The 14,633-nt window shown below is 45.5% G+C and overlaps 1 protein-coding gene across 1 annotated transcript in view; it reads left to right on the plus strand.

Moving 5' to 3' along the window:
- ABCG4 (ATP binding cassette subfamily G member 4) overlaps positions 1-14,633 on the plus strand; it is a 197,376-nt gene that overhangs the window by 124,205 nt on the left and 58,538 nt on the right. The gene's annotated exons all lie outside the window — the stretch shown is intronic.

Here is a 14,633-nt window from a genome sequence, read left to right on the forward strand (position 1 = left end):
GGAGCACAATGATGTTGAAGCATGACACCCCCAGGGATGTGTGAGGGCAACAAGAAATAGTCTTGTTTACTGTCACCTATCATCTGGTTTAGTACCTAGCAGTTCTGTCTCTCTTCTCTTGGCATGCCTTTGTGCTTTATAAGTTACCCCCTTTTTTGAAACATACCAAAGAAGAACCACTGGTCTGCTGACTACCACAGTGATTCCTTAATTTCGCCTGAGGAGCCAGGGTTTTAAGCTTTTTCTGGAAAATGGACTTTGCCACTTCCATTCTCAACTCCAGTGGGAGAGCGTTCCATATTTTGTCTGTCAGGTATCTAAAGGAACGACCACCCAACCGTTCTCTATTCATCTTTGGGACTGCGACCAGCGCAGAGTCAGAAGATCTAATGCGTCTGCTAGGGAGATACCGATTGATTAGAGATAGAAGGAGGCAAGGGCCCTTTTGATGGAAAATCCTGGAGCAAAATAGAAGTTCTTTTAACAAAACAAGCTCCCTGACAGGCAGCCAGTGGAGTGTGGCAAGGGCTGAGCCTGTAGGAGAGAACTATGGGCTATTAAGAAGCATCCGTGCCGCCTTATTTTGGATTCTCTGTAGCCTTTTCAGTCTACCCGGTGTAGCACCCAGGTATAGCACGTTGAAGTAATCCAGTCTAGATGTCATGAGAGCCTGAACAACTGTCTTTCTAGCACCCTCTGGAAGAAACCCCAGGATCTTTCTAAGCATTTTCAATATCCCAAAGCAGGTGCTAGCTAGAGCAAAAATTTGGTTCTCAAAGGAGAGAGTACAGTCAAAAACAATCCCCAGGTATTTAACCTTAGGCTTCAGGGTCGGTGTAGGACCAAGGGCATCTGGCCACCAGGCAAAGGACCAGATGGTGGGCTGTTTCCCTACAATCATGGCTTCTGTGTTTTTACAGCGTTGAGTTTTGAACAGCTGAAAATCATCCATTCAGAGAGGTCCACCAAACATGCTCTAAATTTGTAAGCTGCAAGTCCTCCGTCCTGTGCAGGGGTGATTCTTAGCTGGGTGTCATCAGCTTAGGACACCAGCTTAACCCTGTGGTGCACGACTATTTCAGCAAGAGGATGCATGCATAAGTTAAAGATCGTAGGGCTTAGAGCTGAGCCCTGTGGTACTCCCTGCTGCAAGGGGATGATCTCTGAGGTATACAGTTACTGCATTATTTGAAAGGTGCGATGTTGGAGATAGTCAGCCAACCATTCGATCGCCCTGCCCCAACACCATAATGCCCTAGCTGCTTTATCAGGAGACCGTGGGACACGGTGTCAAAGGCCACACTCTATGCTTGATGGGCAATACATTCTGGCTGCAATGATCTAAGGGACTCCTGTACACTTTCCGCCACTGCCTATCCGGTGAAGATCGGCATCCTTTATCATTGGATTGGGCTAGGGGAGGGTGGTGCCTAGAAATCCTGGGCATAAGCATCTGTCCTCCGATCAGGCTGCCACTTCACATGAGAAACAAGCCAGAGTTATCCATCTAAATCTGTGCATTCGACATCTACATGTATGGATCTGAGAAGTTGGCTTGGCATATGCTGTCTCCTAGTTATAGGGGACACCTTGCACCAGTCCAATTCGACCCTTATTGATGATAGGTTTAAGATAACCTTTAAAGAAAGCTATCCTAGTGGTAGCTGTGGAGAGCAGCCTTCAGGCTAAGTCTTGAAGGAGTGTTAAGCTTATTGTTTTACCATAATAACCTCTTGAATAACCAAATGAAAGAGTAGCCCACACAGGTATATATATAAAATATATGTATTTATTCTAGACAGAATCCCACAGCCTCTTTATGAGGCTAGTGGCAAAGTTACAATTCAAACAAGCATTTATAAACACAATAAATAGCACAGGAATCACAGGGCCCCAGGGGGGGACCAAACCATATATCAAAAAAGTGGTATAAGAACCACGACAATTCTACAGACAATGCCTAGGGCATTTAGGATCACTGGCCCCTTGAGAATCCACCCCAGGTTATGAGGAAGGGGACCCACGGGAGGCGCGTGCAGTGGAAATAGCTGCTATCGGGATCTCTATTAAAGCCTATGGAGAATGTTGCGGTTTGATTTACACAGATTAAAGTCACTTCTAGCAGGAGTACAAAGTTAAAACTTTAGACTTAAGCTTTTGAGGAGCCCACTACCACGAGAGTACCGAGGTACCACTGTTACCTGCCCCTGGGAAGCCGGGTGCATAGGTCGTTTTCGATGTCGGGTCGCGGGCTGATTTTCAATGGGAAAATGTTCAAAAGTGCTGCTAGCCAAAAGCGTAGATGATGCCGTGAAGATTGAAGTTGTAGAAGTTGAGGAGAAGAACCTGAAAGCAGTGGGGACAGAGTCTGGGTCACGGCACAGTGACCAGGGAGCTCAAAGCAAAGAGCCCTTCAATGTCGGGTGCTTCAAGTGGAAAGAGGTGTAGCTTGGATCTGCAGCCACGGGCTCCGGGAGGCTTCAAGGAAGGCCAGCTTTGGGAGGGCGACTGTCCCACGTCGGATGAGGGTCGCTGCAGTGTTAGTGTCCGGATTGGATCCACTAAGCCTTGGCAACCGCAACCCACGCAAGATGAACAAATCAGCTACTGGTGCAGACCCACGAGGTCTGTGAGAGGTCTCCTTTGGGGAGACTGTAGAGCAGGCCTGGAGCAACTAGGGGAACTCTTAGTTTGTCCTCCGCTCGGGCCCACAAGTCGAGAGACAAGGGACCGCGGAAGGCAGCAAAATGGAGTGCGTAAAAGGGAGCCCCCGGGCCACCGGAAGGGGATGGGGCGCTGATCTTTGGCACGGATGCTGCTTGGTGGTTGGCTCAATAATTGGCCAAAGCACAACTTCCCCACTGGTCAGGGTCGTGTGCTACGCAAGAGGTGGCCGGTGTCCTGGGGTATTGGGAATCTCGGCACCCACGCAGTCCACGGTCAGGTTTGCTGTGCACACTCACTGGCCTCTGGGATGCTTAGGAAACCCACCTCAAGGGTGCTGGAAGTCGACGAAGTTCGTGAGAGCAGCGAAGTTCCAACCGGGTCACTTGCAGTGTTTCAGGTGCCTGCCAAGCAGGGGGATAACTCCTTTATCCCAAGGGAGATTTCTTCCATCAGCTGGGCAGCAGCAAGTCGAAGGTCAAGACTGTAAAGTTCAAGATTAATCCGAGGCTCTGGTGCCACGTTATTCACCTTTATCCCCAAGATTAGGGGAGTGTCCAGAGTAGCGTCCACCAATGAGTGGTGAGGCGGGAAAGGGTGGCTACACCCTCTCCCCTTTGTGTGTTTCCCGCCTGGGTGAGGGGCAGGATGCCCCTGAACCGGTTCCAAGTGGTGTATGCAGAATGAAGGCACTGCAGCTGCCTACGTGCAACTCTGAAAGGACATTTGGTGCACCCACCCTGTTCCAATCCACATATCCTGTCTGGGGAGATGCTAGCACCTCCCTGCCACAGGAGCCCTATTGTCCAGCTGGCGAGGCTGGGGTTTTCCCCAGCAACAGCCAGCCAGAGTCGTGTGGGTGGCGGGTAGTAGCCATTTTGTACTACTTGTGCACTTTTAAATTGGTGTCTAAATTCTGCCGCTTTTCCCATATCGCCCCTCTAGCAGGGGGGAATCGTACCCTCATGCCCATGGCTGGACTGGGGGTATGATTCCTACATGTTTGACACCAAGCACGATATGGTTCTGTGTAGCCATTCTCAAGTTATCGCGTTATCGCGATAGACTTATAATGCGGTTAAGAGTATATGGTATGGCTACACTACAAACAACCCAGCAATGATTTTATGAAGGTTGCAGGGAGGCCCTACTCATGTAGGGGTTCCCCCTCACACATACCTCAGCACCCTGCCTTGTAGGATTAGCAAGGCCTGCCATAGGGGTGACCCATGAGAGTACATGTGTTGTAATGGGGTGGGATATAGGGTACCTATATCCCTGTAAGGGGTGCTAGCACCACCTTACCCAGACTACAGTAGTGGTCTGGTGGTGTCAGTTTGTATGGCTGTCCCAGGGTGGCACAATAAGTGCTGCAGCCCTGGTAGGCCTACTGAGGGGCCCATGCCCTGGGTACCTAGGGTACCATCTACAAGGGACTGTCAGGGCATCCTCAGCATCCAATTGGTTTGTACCTAGGGTACTCACATCAGTTTAAGGAGAAAGCAGATAGGCTGGGGTCCTGGATAGCAGGATCCCAGCCAGACTAGTCAAAAACCACTCAAATACCAGGCAAAAAGTTGGGGGCAACCATTAGTCAGATTCCACCTTCCTACAATGGATATTGAGTAGCAGTAATTAATTGCGTTAGATTTGCCACCTAAAGTGGTGGATGTCATCCTTCCTGTCAGTAGCCCTGTCACAAAATTATTCTATGTCAGGTGCAGGGATAAACTTGATCCTTGTGTATGTTTGCAACACCGACCCCTTTCAGGCGCAGTTGTCAGATGTCCTTTAGTTTGTTTTGTCTTAAGCCCAGCGAGGCCTTGCAGTGGGCATTCTAAAATGTTGGTAGTATGATACGTTCGTTCGTTCAAATAACTTTATTCAATTCACTTGAATCATAAAAGTGGTCCGTACATACATAAAACAATTTGATAAAACATTGTTTAAATCTTCTATACAAAAGTTAGGGTGAGTTCATATCAAAATTCTCAATTTTAAAAACAAAATATTTGATAAAATGCAACATTCCATCAAGTTAATTCTCCGGTAACAATTCATACCTTTTCCTAATTGACAATGCCATTCTAATGAAGTTGAGCACAGCACTACAAATTACAATATTAGACAAAGAGCGTAAATAATTAAAACCTTCTTGATAAGAACAGGGGCGAATTTTCTTTAAAAGGGGCTTAAGAAAACGTGCCCTAATATCTTTGTAAAGTGTGCAAAATAGCATAAGAGGCAAAGTACTTTTTTGGGCCTGGTAAGGCAAGGACAGGGAATCAGCCTCTCACACCAACTCACCTGTTTAGGAAAAGCCACAAGAAAGTGCAAAGTAGAGAGACGAAACCTAGTCAAAAGGAAGCGAGCTTGAGTTTGTATAGTAAAGGACAAATAAAATTGCTGATGAAGTAGCAACCCATCAATAAAAACATAGTTTTCCCGGTCAGAAATGGTTATTTCATTATAATAAGCATTTTTTATAATGGATTTCATATTAGGTTGTATACCATCCGGATTATCATAGTAGTGACCCAAGCCGATCCTATAAAAAGTATTCTTGACATAACAAAGCCAGGGAATAGACAGGGCCTTATCCAAATTCATACAGTCGCTAATGATTGCTCTTGAAAATAGTAACTCTTCCGAAGTCCATACCTTTCCCCATAAATTCAATGGGGCAATATTTATTCTATCTCTGACATAGTCTAAGCCCACTTTAGAGTGACAACATTTTGTAGAAGAGCTAGTTAGAATCATCAATAATCTTTTCAAGAATTTATTTTCAAAAATTTGTATCTGGCTGCTTTTTTGGTGACCCCATACTCCTGCCCCATATGTTGCTACCGAGAGACACTTTGATTTATATAAAGTCAGCAATTCTACCACTGGCTTATGTCCCAATTTGGACGCAAAACGAAACAGCCCCTCTATAATTCTACTATTGTGTTGTACCCTGGTTACAATCAAATGGTCCCAATTTAATTTGTTATTAAAACATTACCCAGGTATGTAAAATTGGGTACCTTGTCAATGATATTTTCATTTACCACAAATGTTCGCGTTTTAGTCTGCTTGGGGTCACATACCATGACAGATGATTTGCTAAAATTTACTTTCAAGTCCAAACCCATCATAAAATTAGTGAAAGCAATCAACGCTTTTTGAAGGCTATTGGCCGTTGGGGCCATCAAAACTGTGTCATCGGCATATAACAATAAGAGGACCAGCTGCCCTCCTATACTGAGATAATCCAGGTGCTGGACTAATAAAAATTTCTCCACCCCATTTGTGTATAAAAGAAATTAAAAAGGAGCCAGGATGCAGCCCTGTCGAACGCCCTCTGTTGAGACAATGGGCCTAGTCTTCTCTCCTCCTGGGCCGTAGTGGATAGAGACAGTGGTTGACGCATGCAGCCTGCGTAACAGGGTAATAAGAGCTTCCTCAAAGCCCATTTTCTCCATAAGTGTCCATAACTTACCCCGACTCACTGTGTCAAATGCGCTGGATAAGTCCATGAAGGCTAGGTGGATTGAACCTCCCCTAGCCTTCATGTACTTACCCATGACTAAAGAGAGATTTAGACACTGTTCGCTTGTCCCCCTTCTCTTCCTAAAACCGTATTGGGTAGGGGACATTAGACCGGTATCATCAGCCCATGATTCCAGACGAGCCAGGATTACCCTACCCAGGACCTTACATGTAGCATCAATTAAGGAAATGGGCCTACAGCACACAGGGTCATGCCTGCTACCCTTCTTGTATATTGGTACCACCACTACCTCTTTCCACGAACTTGGGATATGGCCCACTATTACTGATCTAAAAACATTTAACAACAAGGGTGCCCATAGTTGTAAATTATGTTTGAACAAATCAAGCGGCACCCCATCTGGACCTGGTGCCTTTGAGGGGATGCCCTTTGTCAGAGCCTCTTCGACCTCACCAAGAGAAATGGATAAGCTAAGTTGGTTCGCAGTTTCCAAGTTGATTACTATTTTATCTCTTTGATCATGTGGTAGTAGGCCTTTTGGGTTAAATATATTTGAGAAATGTAACTCCCAAGCTTCGCCAGTTATTGTTGATTCAATGCTCCTTACATCAATAGTGAAGAGGGGGTGATTTATAACTTTCCAAAAACCCTTGGAATCATTGAAAGCACTAGCTCTCTCAAGATCTTCCCAAGCAAGTTTTCTAAGTTCATCCTTTCTATGTCTAATTACTTTTTTATAGGTTTGTCTCACTATCCTAATTAGTGCCCTATCACGGGGGGGCTATATGCAGGACCTCTTTAAGATCTTTTTGTGCTCTAGAGCACTCTGCATTAAACCCTCTAGTTTCTTGTGGAGCCTTTCCTTTTACTGTTTTTGTTAGATTATTTGCCACATCTTTACAATTTTTTTCAAAACACTATAACCTCCTCAGCAGAAGAGTCATCAGATAAGCATATTAGACATTGACTGAGGTTTGATGTGACAATCTCCCTCTCAAATCTAGGTGCATTTATTTTGCTCCATTTTAGCCTCAGCCCCTGATTTTGATTATATATTAAAGCAATTCCATCACTATCACCCTTAGAAGCCATTACATGCAAACTGGCAATAAGGGGATTGTGGTCACTAACAGGATTAGGTTCTACCACAAAACTGTCTACCAGATGAGCAAATTGTCTGGCTATTAGCATGAAATCGATGGTACTCGCCCTACCCCATCCCAAAAATGTAGGGTACTGTATATGTGGCTTACCAACCAGAGTATCAACGAAACATATTTTGTTTACAACAATAATGGTATTTAACGCTTCGCCATATAAAGAGTGTTTGAAATGACCAAGTGGTTCGTTTTCAGTATCTAGAAGCCCACATACCATTTGCGAACTATGCTGGCACAAAGTACAATTGAAATCTCCCACCCATATTATGCATAGAGGGACATTTTTCATCACAGCCTTATCGATTTGCTCTTTGAGGGTATTAATAATCGCACAGCTGTTCTGGTCAAAAATATTATAGTACAGGTTAATCAATAATGTTGGGGCATCAATCAAATTCCTGATCACGATAATCTGATTCCAGGGGGAGTCAGCTATAGTCTCAATCTTTACTGCTCCATATTTAACAGAAATCAGTGTCGCCAATCCTCCTTTTGCTCTCCCTGAAATAGATGGAGTTGCCTGGACATTAAATGAGTGGAAACCATCAATAATGACTTCCTCCCTACTCCATGTTTCGTGAATACAAATGACATCAAGTTTCTTCATATATTGTAGCCAAACCTCATCTGATAGTCTGGGTCTAATACCCGTGATATTCCAAGAGATAAGTCTCAGTGGACAATCATTTCGGCTGTGTCCCGCTGCCCCTACCCCTTCTATCTTAAGAGTGGGTTGTGCTACTAGCGTAATGTTTGTGTCCTCATTGACCCTCCCTTCGCTGTCTGAATACCGATGCAATGGGCAATTAGAGCTATCCTCTTGATCAGATAGGTGAGTATGATCCATAATGTCTTTTAATAAATTAGGGACTATCTCCGATTCATTGTTTATGATATCCATCTTCCCTAAATCACTCAAGTGTGGGGCCAGTCAATCAATATCTCCCAAACCACTCAATGCCTCATAGCGGTTTGGGTGATACCAGGGAGGATGCACAGGATACTGACTATCTATTCTAGGTCTCTCTTTATCCACAACAAGCCACAACATTCTAAGCGGCTGGTAAAAAAGCAAAGCGGTAAAACAGACACCCCCTTGAACATGCAGACCAGGTATTTGCCCTTTCTAGAACTGTCTTAACTAGACGTGGATGTCTAAATGTTAAGACAATACAATCGCCTGCAAATTTCTTAGTGGATTTCCCCACCCACCTAATCCGACATGCCATTTTGAATTCCACAAATAACTCCTCTTCTATGCCCGTCCTCCCCCTCAGAAAATGAAATGCCTTGTTCCTCAATGCAGACCAGTGCTCTGGTTCACTTGAAGACAGTGGGGGGACATTAGCTAAGATTATAGTATAAGGAGTTGCTTCAGGTGGTAAATGTAAGTTAGTATGTGGGCTATCTGAAGTTCTTTGATCATACAGCCTACCTTCCGTGATACTTGAGGTCTGGGGTCTCTCTCTGTTGGGGTGGGAGTCGTTTTCACCATGTGTGTTCTGAGGATTCGTTGGCATTATGTCTTTAACCCTAGAAGAGAACCCATCGCTATTTGATATTAATCCTGGTTCACTTGTACATTGTAAGTCAATCTGTTTTTTACTTCTATCACATGATTTGTTTTTGTCTAAAATCCTATTTTTAATAGTGCCCGCTGCCCCGTGAGATGTTACCGCATTTAGGTTACAACTTATCACTGGTTTTTCGAAATTCAGTAACCTATCCTCAATATTGTTTAGCCTTTGTAGCAATGGATCTAAAAGGGTCGCAACCGTCGTTTCCAATTTTTTCCAGAAATCATCCTTTGTTGGAAACCCACCCCCTCCTGAAGCTACTTCAGCGCAGGATTGAGCAGATGCCTGATTATGTTCAAATGTTCATTCGGTTTATTCCTACGCCCTAAAGACTTGGGCAGAGGAAAGTTTCGTTTATTCCCAGTTTGTCCCTTTCTTTTCTTAGGAGGTGGTGCAAGACTATTCGCATGATTGGTTTTAGCTTTAGCTTTTTGGCCCCGAGTGACAACATTTAGGCTTGTCGTTTTTCAGGATCATCTAAATTAACACATGTATCAGGAACGTTAATAGTTTCAATCGTTTCAAGGTCTGAAGTTGTTGAGTACAATGTGTTATTGTGAGGTATATTAGCTACCAAGTTCAGTTGAGAGACTGGGGCAGTAGCAACAGAGATGATGGATGTAGTTCGATTATCGATAATTTGCGGCTCCAAGGATAGTCTTCGCTCAGTGAGTTCTATTTCATGAATGAGCGCTGACTCGGCCCTCATCTATGAATGCATTTAGGGTCCCAACTACTCCCTGGCCGTTTCTAGACTTAGGCCTACTCATTATGTCCTCACTTGATGCAGAAGCAGAAACCAGGCTTTAAAAGGGGAAGATATTATGACAGTACCTTAATAGTTGAGCGTTCGTCTACTAGTTTTGCTCCAGGTCCAATGCCAAATGTCAGAGACGTGGCCCAGCCCGGCCTTCTTTGGTCTGTGACGGGCTCAGACGGGCCCGCCCTTGGCCCGGGCTTCGTCCGGACGCACCCGTGTGCGTCCTGCGGAGCGGGAGGCAGTGGCGGCCTTTAAGTTCTGGCTGGCGCGGAAATGATGCGCGGCTCCTGCCGCAATGCCCCCTGGACCCGGTAGTCCTCCTGCTGGTGTCTGACTGTGTGTCCCGCGGAGCGGGAGGCAGTGGCGGCTTTTAAGCACCGGCTGGCACGGAAATTATGCGCAGCTCCTGCCGCGATGCCCCCTGGACCCAGTAGTCCTCCTGCTGGTGTCTGCAGGTGTCTGACTGTGCGTCCCGTGGAGCAGGAGGCAGTGGCGGCCTTTAAGCGCTGGCTGGCGTGGAAATGGAGCGCGGCGCCTGTCGCGATGCCCCCTGGACCCGGTAGTCCTCCTGCTGGTGTCTGCTGGTGTCTGACTGATACAATAATGCATGCCTTAACCATGCATGCCTAAACAACGCGGTCTGAACCACAACCCCATCTTTACCACGCATGCCTTCACCACACAAGCCTTTACAATAAATTTCGTTGTAAAGGCATGAGTGGTAAAGGGATATGCATGGTAAAGATCACACAATAAGCCTTCAAACCCGATACCCCAGCCCTGCAATACACCCTGCCCCAACCCTAAAACTACCCAGAACTCCCCACCCTGAGCCCTAAAACTGATCCCCAGCCTTGAAAGCTGCTCCTTCAGCCGCCCTGAGTCCTAAAACCCGACCCGTGCCTTAAAAACTACCCCGACCCCCACCCGGCCCTCAGTTCTAAAATCGTCTCCCAGCCCTAAAACCCAACCCCCTTAAAATCCAACACTAGCCACTCCTACCAAGCCACATCCCAGTCCTCCCAATCCTTCCACTTTCTCTCCCTGCCAATCCGCTTTGCATCTAGACCACTGACTGCCTTAACCACGCATATACGTGGTTAAGGCATATGCATGGTTCAGGCAAGCGTTGTTCCTTTGGGTTGAAACGGCACGTACATTTGTTGGGCCAACCGTCCTTGTTCAGATCACCAGTTGTAGTGGGGCTTATTAAAGGTTTGACACACATTTCCTCCCACACTGTTTGTAATGCCTTAGTAGGACCTTAACTTGGTCTTGACATTTCTCGTGTATGCCTTTTGTGCCGATGGATAACTGCTTGCTGTGTCTCCTGACCTTAAAGACTGTCTTCCTCAATGTTATTACATCAGTTCGTCCGGTGAATAAACTATAGGCACTTTTGGTGCAACCGCTCTACACCACTTTTTCCAGGCAAATTGGTGCTTGGGACTCAGGATGCTTTCTAAGCAAAACTTGTGACTCCCTTCCATATTCGGCAGTCCATCAATCTACCAGCGTTCATTGTCACCGTCGCCCTTCGAAAGAGGAGGAGAGGCTCTACGGTTAGACACTTACCACAAAAGGACTTTATGTTTTTACATTGTTCTACCAAAGACTATTGAGTGGATACAATTTTTCTAGGGTTCTCTAGAGCAGTGGTCTTCAAACATGTTAATGCTGCACCTCCTCTCCTAGTGTAAAAACAAAATCATTGCCTCCCCCCAGAATGTTTCACAATTATTCTATTAAATTGGCAGTGTTTAAATATGTCTAGACTTATTTAAACATTACAGTTAAGTTCTGTTAACGCCTGCTCCTCAGTTTGAAGACCCCTGCTCTAGAGCAAATTAAAGGATAGCGATGACATCTACCAGGCTGCAACGTGGGAGCTAGTGCGTACGTTTACAAAGCACTACTACCGTGACAGTTCGGTCTGGCTGGAAGGTCATTTCGCCTGCTTAATAGTGCAAGAATGTTTGGTCTGAGCTTTTTCCACAGCCCCTTCACGTAGGCAAGGTACTGCTTTAGTCTCTATTCTAAAGTAAATAATCTACAGGTAGAAGTATCCCTCATGAAAAGAAGTTACTTACCTTTGGTAGCGTTCTTTCTGAAGGCTACTCTAACTGCATATTCATATATACTTATACACCTATAAAGGGGTGTGTTATATGGTGTGGTTGTGAGATCTCACTGTGTAATACATACCCAACCCCTTAAGGACCAGTCAGGTTTTGTTTGGTAAACATTTGCTCAATCTGGGGTAGCTGTGACTTTGAGCAGTCAGACTTTAACAAGGTAACAAAGGAACAAGTGCAAAGCATTGAAACTGCACCAAAACAACTGAGGAAGAAAAACAAACATGACTCAAGAAGTCTAACACTGATTTATATATATAGACTGTATGTTTATGAATTTATGGACACCAAATTGAAAACGATCCACCAGAGGGTTACAGAGATATAGATTTATCAAGCATTGGCAAATTCAAAACATTTGACACAGAAAAACTTTTTTCAAGAAAACGTTGGTCAAAGTAGAATGTGGTTACTTAGAGTTACTTTGACTGACCAACTCCAGAACTGAGCCAGTCAAGGGGACCAGCAAGGTTCTAATAACTAGTTACCTTGACAATGAAAGCAGTCTTCTGTCCAGTTCCAGTGTCAAAGGTCCCTTGCCATTGACTTCTTTAGGGTGGTCCTGATGCAAGAGATACAAGATGCTGAAGATGCTGTGCAATTGACAGGGGACTTCCTGGGGCCACTCCATGGTCCTGATTGGGTGACTTGGCCACAAAGTTCTCCTTTGTCAGGTAAAAGTTCAATTGCCACTGGACTCCTGATTACTGGGCACAGCAAACGCAGCTGTTTCCTTCTTTCGGCAATAACTCCTTCTGGGCCACCAAACTGCACTGTCAAGGTTCTGCCAACTCGTCTCCTGGGCTGCGCAGCGATGAGGAGTGATGTTTCGTGATCTCAGCTACCAATTTATCCAGGCATGCTTTTCAGCTTTTGTGGCCCTTTGCTGTGAAAAGGAAGTCAGCTAACTATCTTGTGGAGTCTCTGCTTTTGGCTCGGCTCAGGGGACAAGTTCTTCACGAACAGGACACAGCAGGCACAGTCCTTTCCTTTGCTAGTCCAAGGAGCAGCAGGTTCAGTCCAACTTCAGTGCAAGCTCTTCTTTGACTGTTCCATGGTCATCAGGATAGTCCTTCTCTGGCTCTCTTCTCCAGTCATGCAAGATCGAGTTCTGTGTGCCTGGGGTGTCCCTTTTATGGTTCCCTACTAGGTTCCCTTTCCGGAATCACATTTTACCTTGTCCCACTGAGGGTGGCACAACAAGTGATGTAGTCCCTGGGGGAACACTAACTTACAGGTGCTGGGTATCCCTAGTACCATATACTAGTGACTTAGAAGTAAGTTAGCGTATGCCAATTAGGTATAGGCCAATCAAACATACACATTTTAAGGGTCAGTGCACTGACAGGGAGGTCTGGTTAGCTGGCCTCAGTCCACTCTCAGTCGAAAAACCAGCAGCATCAGTCTGAAACTTCGGGGGCAACCATCTAAAAAGAAGCATTTCCGTACAGTACTTGTATGTGGAGTATACATACTTAACTATCAATATTTTTGCCTCTGTATTATAACTATGATGTTAAGGTAGCATGCAAATCGATGCTCAGTATTCTGGGCTCACACCCTGGTATGTTCGGGAGCCTTGCTGTATAAACATTCTTGCATTTTGGGGTTATGATGTGGAATTGGGTCAATATGCCAAGGTAAGAGATCTAGATCCAATGTCAGCAGGATATGTGATATCATGGTTCTGTCTCTTCATTTTTCTGATGATGAGTAGGAGTGGAGGAAAGGTGTGAGATTGAAAATGCATTTCCCCAGGATTCGGGCTGCACGTTATCTGCCCTAGAACCATCATGTAATTTCTTAATCTTGGAAAATAGCTGTTCCATGTTTCACTTGCCCCTTTGGTGAAAGACCTTGCTGAGTAAGGTTTAGTTAACCTTCCATTTGTGGCACTCTTATAGGGTTCAACTGATAGTGTGGGGCAGTCGTTCTGGTTACCTGGCATTTGCTCTGCTGTCAGATAAATAAATAAATAAATAAATAATCCATACTTGTAAAGCGCAAGCATATCAACCCTTAAGGCTTCAAGGTGCTGGGGGCCGTCAGGGAGATTAAGTAAGCTATTGCCCAGAGTCACATGATACTGAGCTGCTGCCGGCACCGGTGCTCAAACCGTCACCCCAGCGCTCCAGAGTCAGCCTCTCTGGCCACTGCACCACACCTCTCAGAGAAACTCAGCGTTCAGTGCTCTAGTCCCTAGGCATCTCATCCTCATTTGACAGAATACATAACCTTGTCTTCAATGATGTAAAATATGAGGTATCCTTGAGCATATGAATTAGAGCTGAGGACCCCACCCCCCGATCCTGGGAAGGATGGATTGTATTACCTGCCTGCTGGTCCTCAGTTCCAGTACATGTAAGAGGAGGTTTGACTCTTCTTGGGAGCCCCATCCATTCATGGCCAGGATCTGGAACTGGCCACCCTAGCACCAGTTGTATAGCGAAGCATGCTTCTTCTTGCCCGAGTTGAAGATCAGCCACTGAGTTAAATATGCCTAGAGTTAGTTAAGCATTGCAGTTAAGTTTTGTTAACGCCTGCCGCCCAGTTTGAAGACCATTGCTCTAGAGCGAATTAAAGGATAGCGATGACATCTACCAGGCTGCAGCATGGGAGCCAGTGCGTACGTACACAAAGCACTACTACCTTGACAGTCGGGTCTAGCAGGAAGGTCATTTCGCCTGCTTAGTACTGCAAGAATGTTTGGTCTGAGCTTTCCTCACAGTCCCTTCACGTAGGCAAGGTACTGCTTTGGTCTCTATTCTAAAGTAAATCATCTACAGGTAGAAGTATCCCTCATAAAAACAAGTTACTTACCTTTGGTAGCGTTCTTTCTAA

The sequence above is a fragment of the Triturus cristatus genome, chromosome 3_1 (genome assembly GCF_964204655.1).
Source record: "Triturus cristatus chromosome 3_1, aTriCri1.1, whole genome shotgun sequence".
Lineage (NCBI taxonomy): Eukaryota > Metazoa > Chordata > Amphibia > Caudata > Salamandridae > Triturus > Triturus cristatus.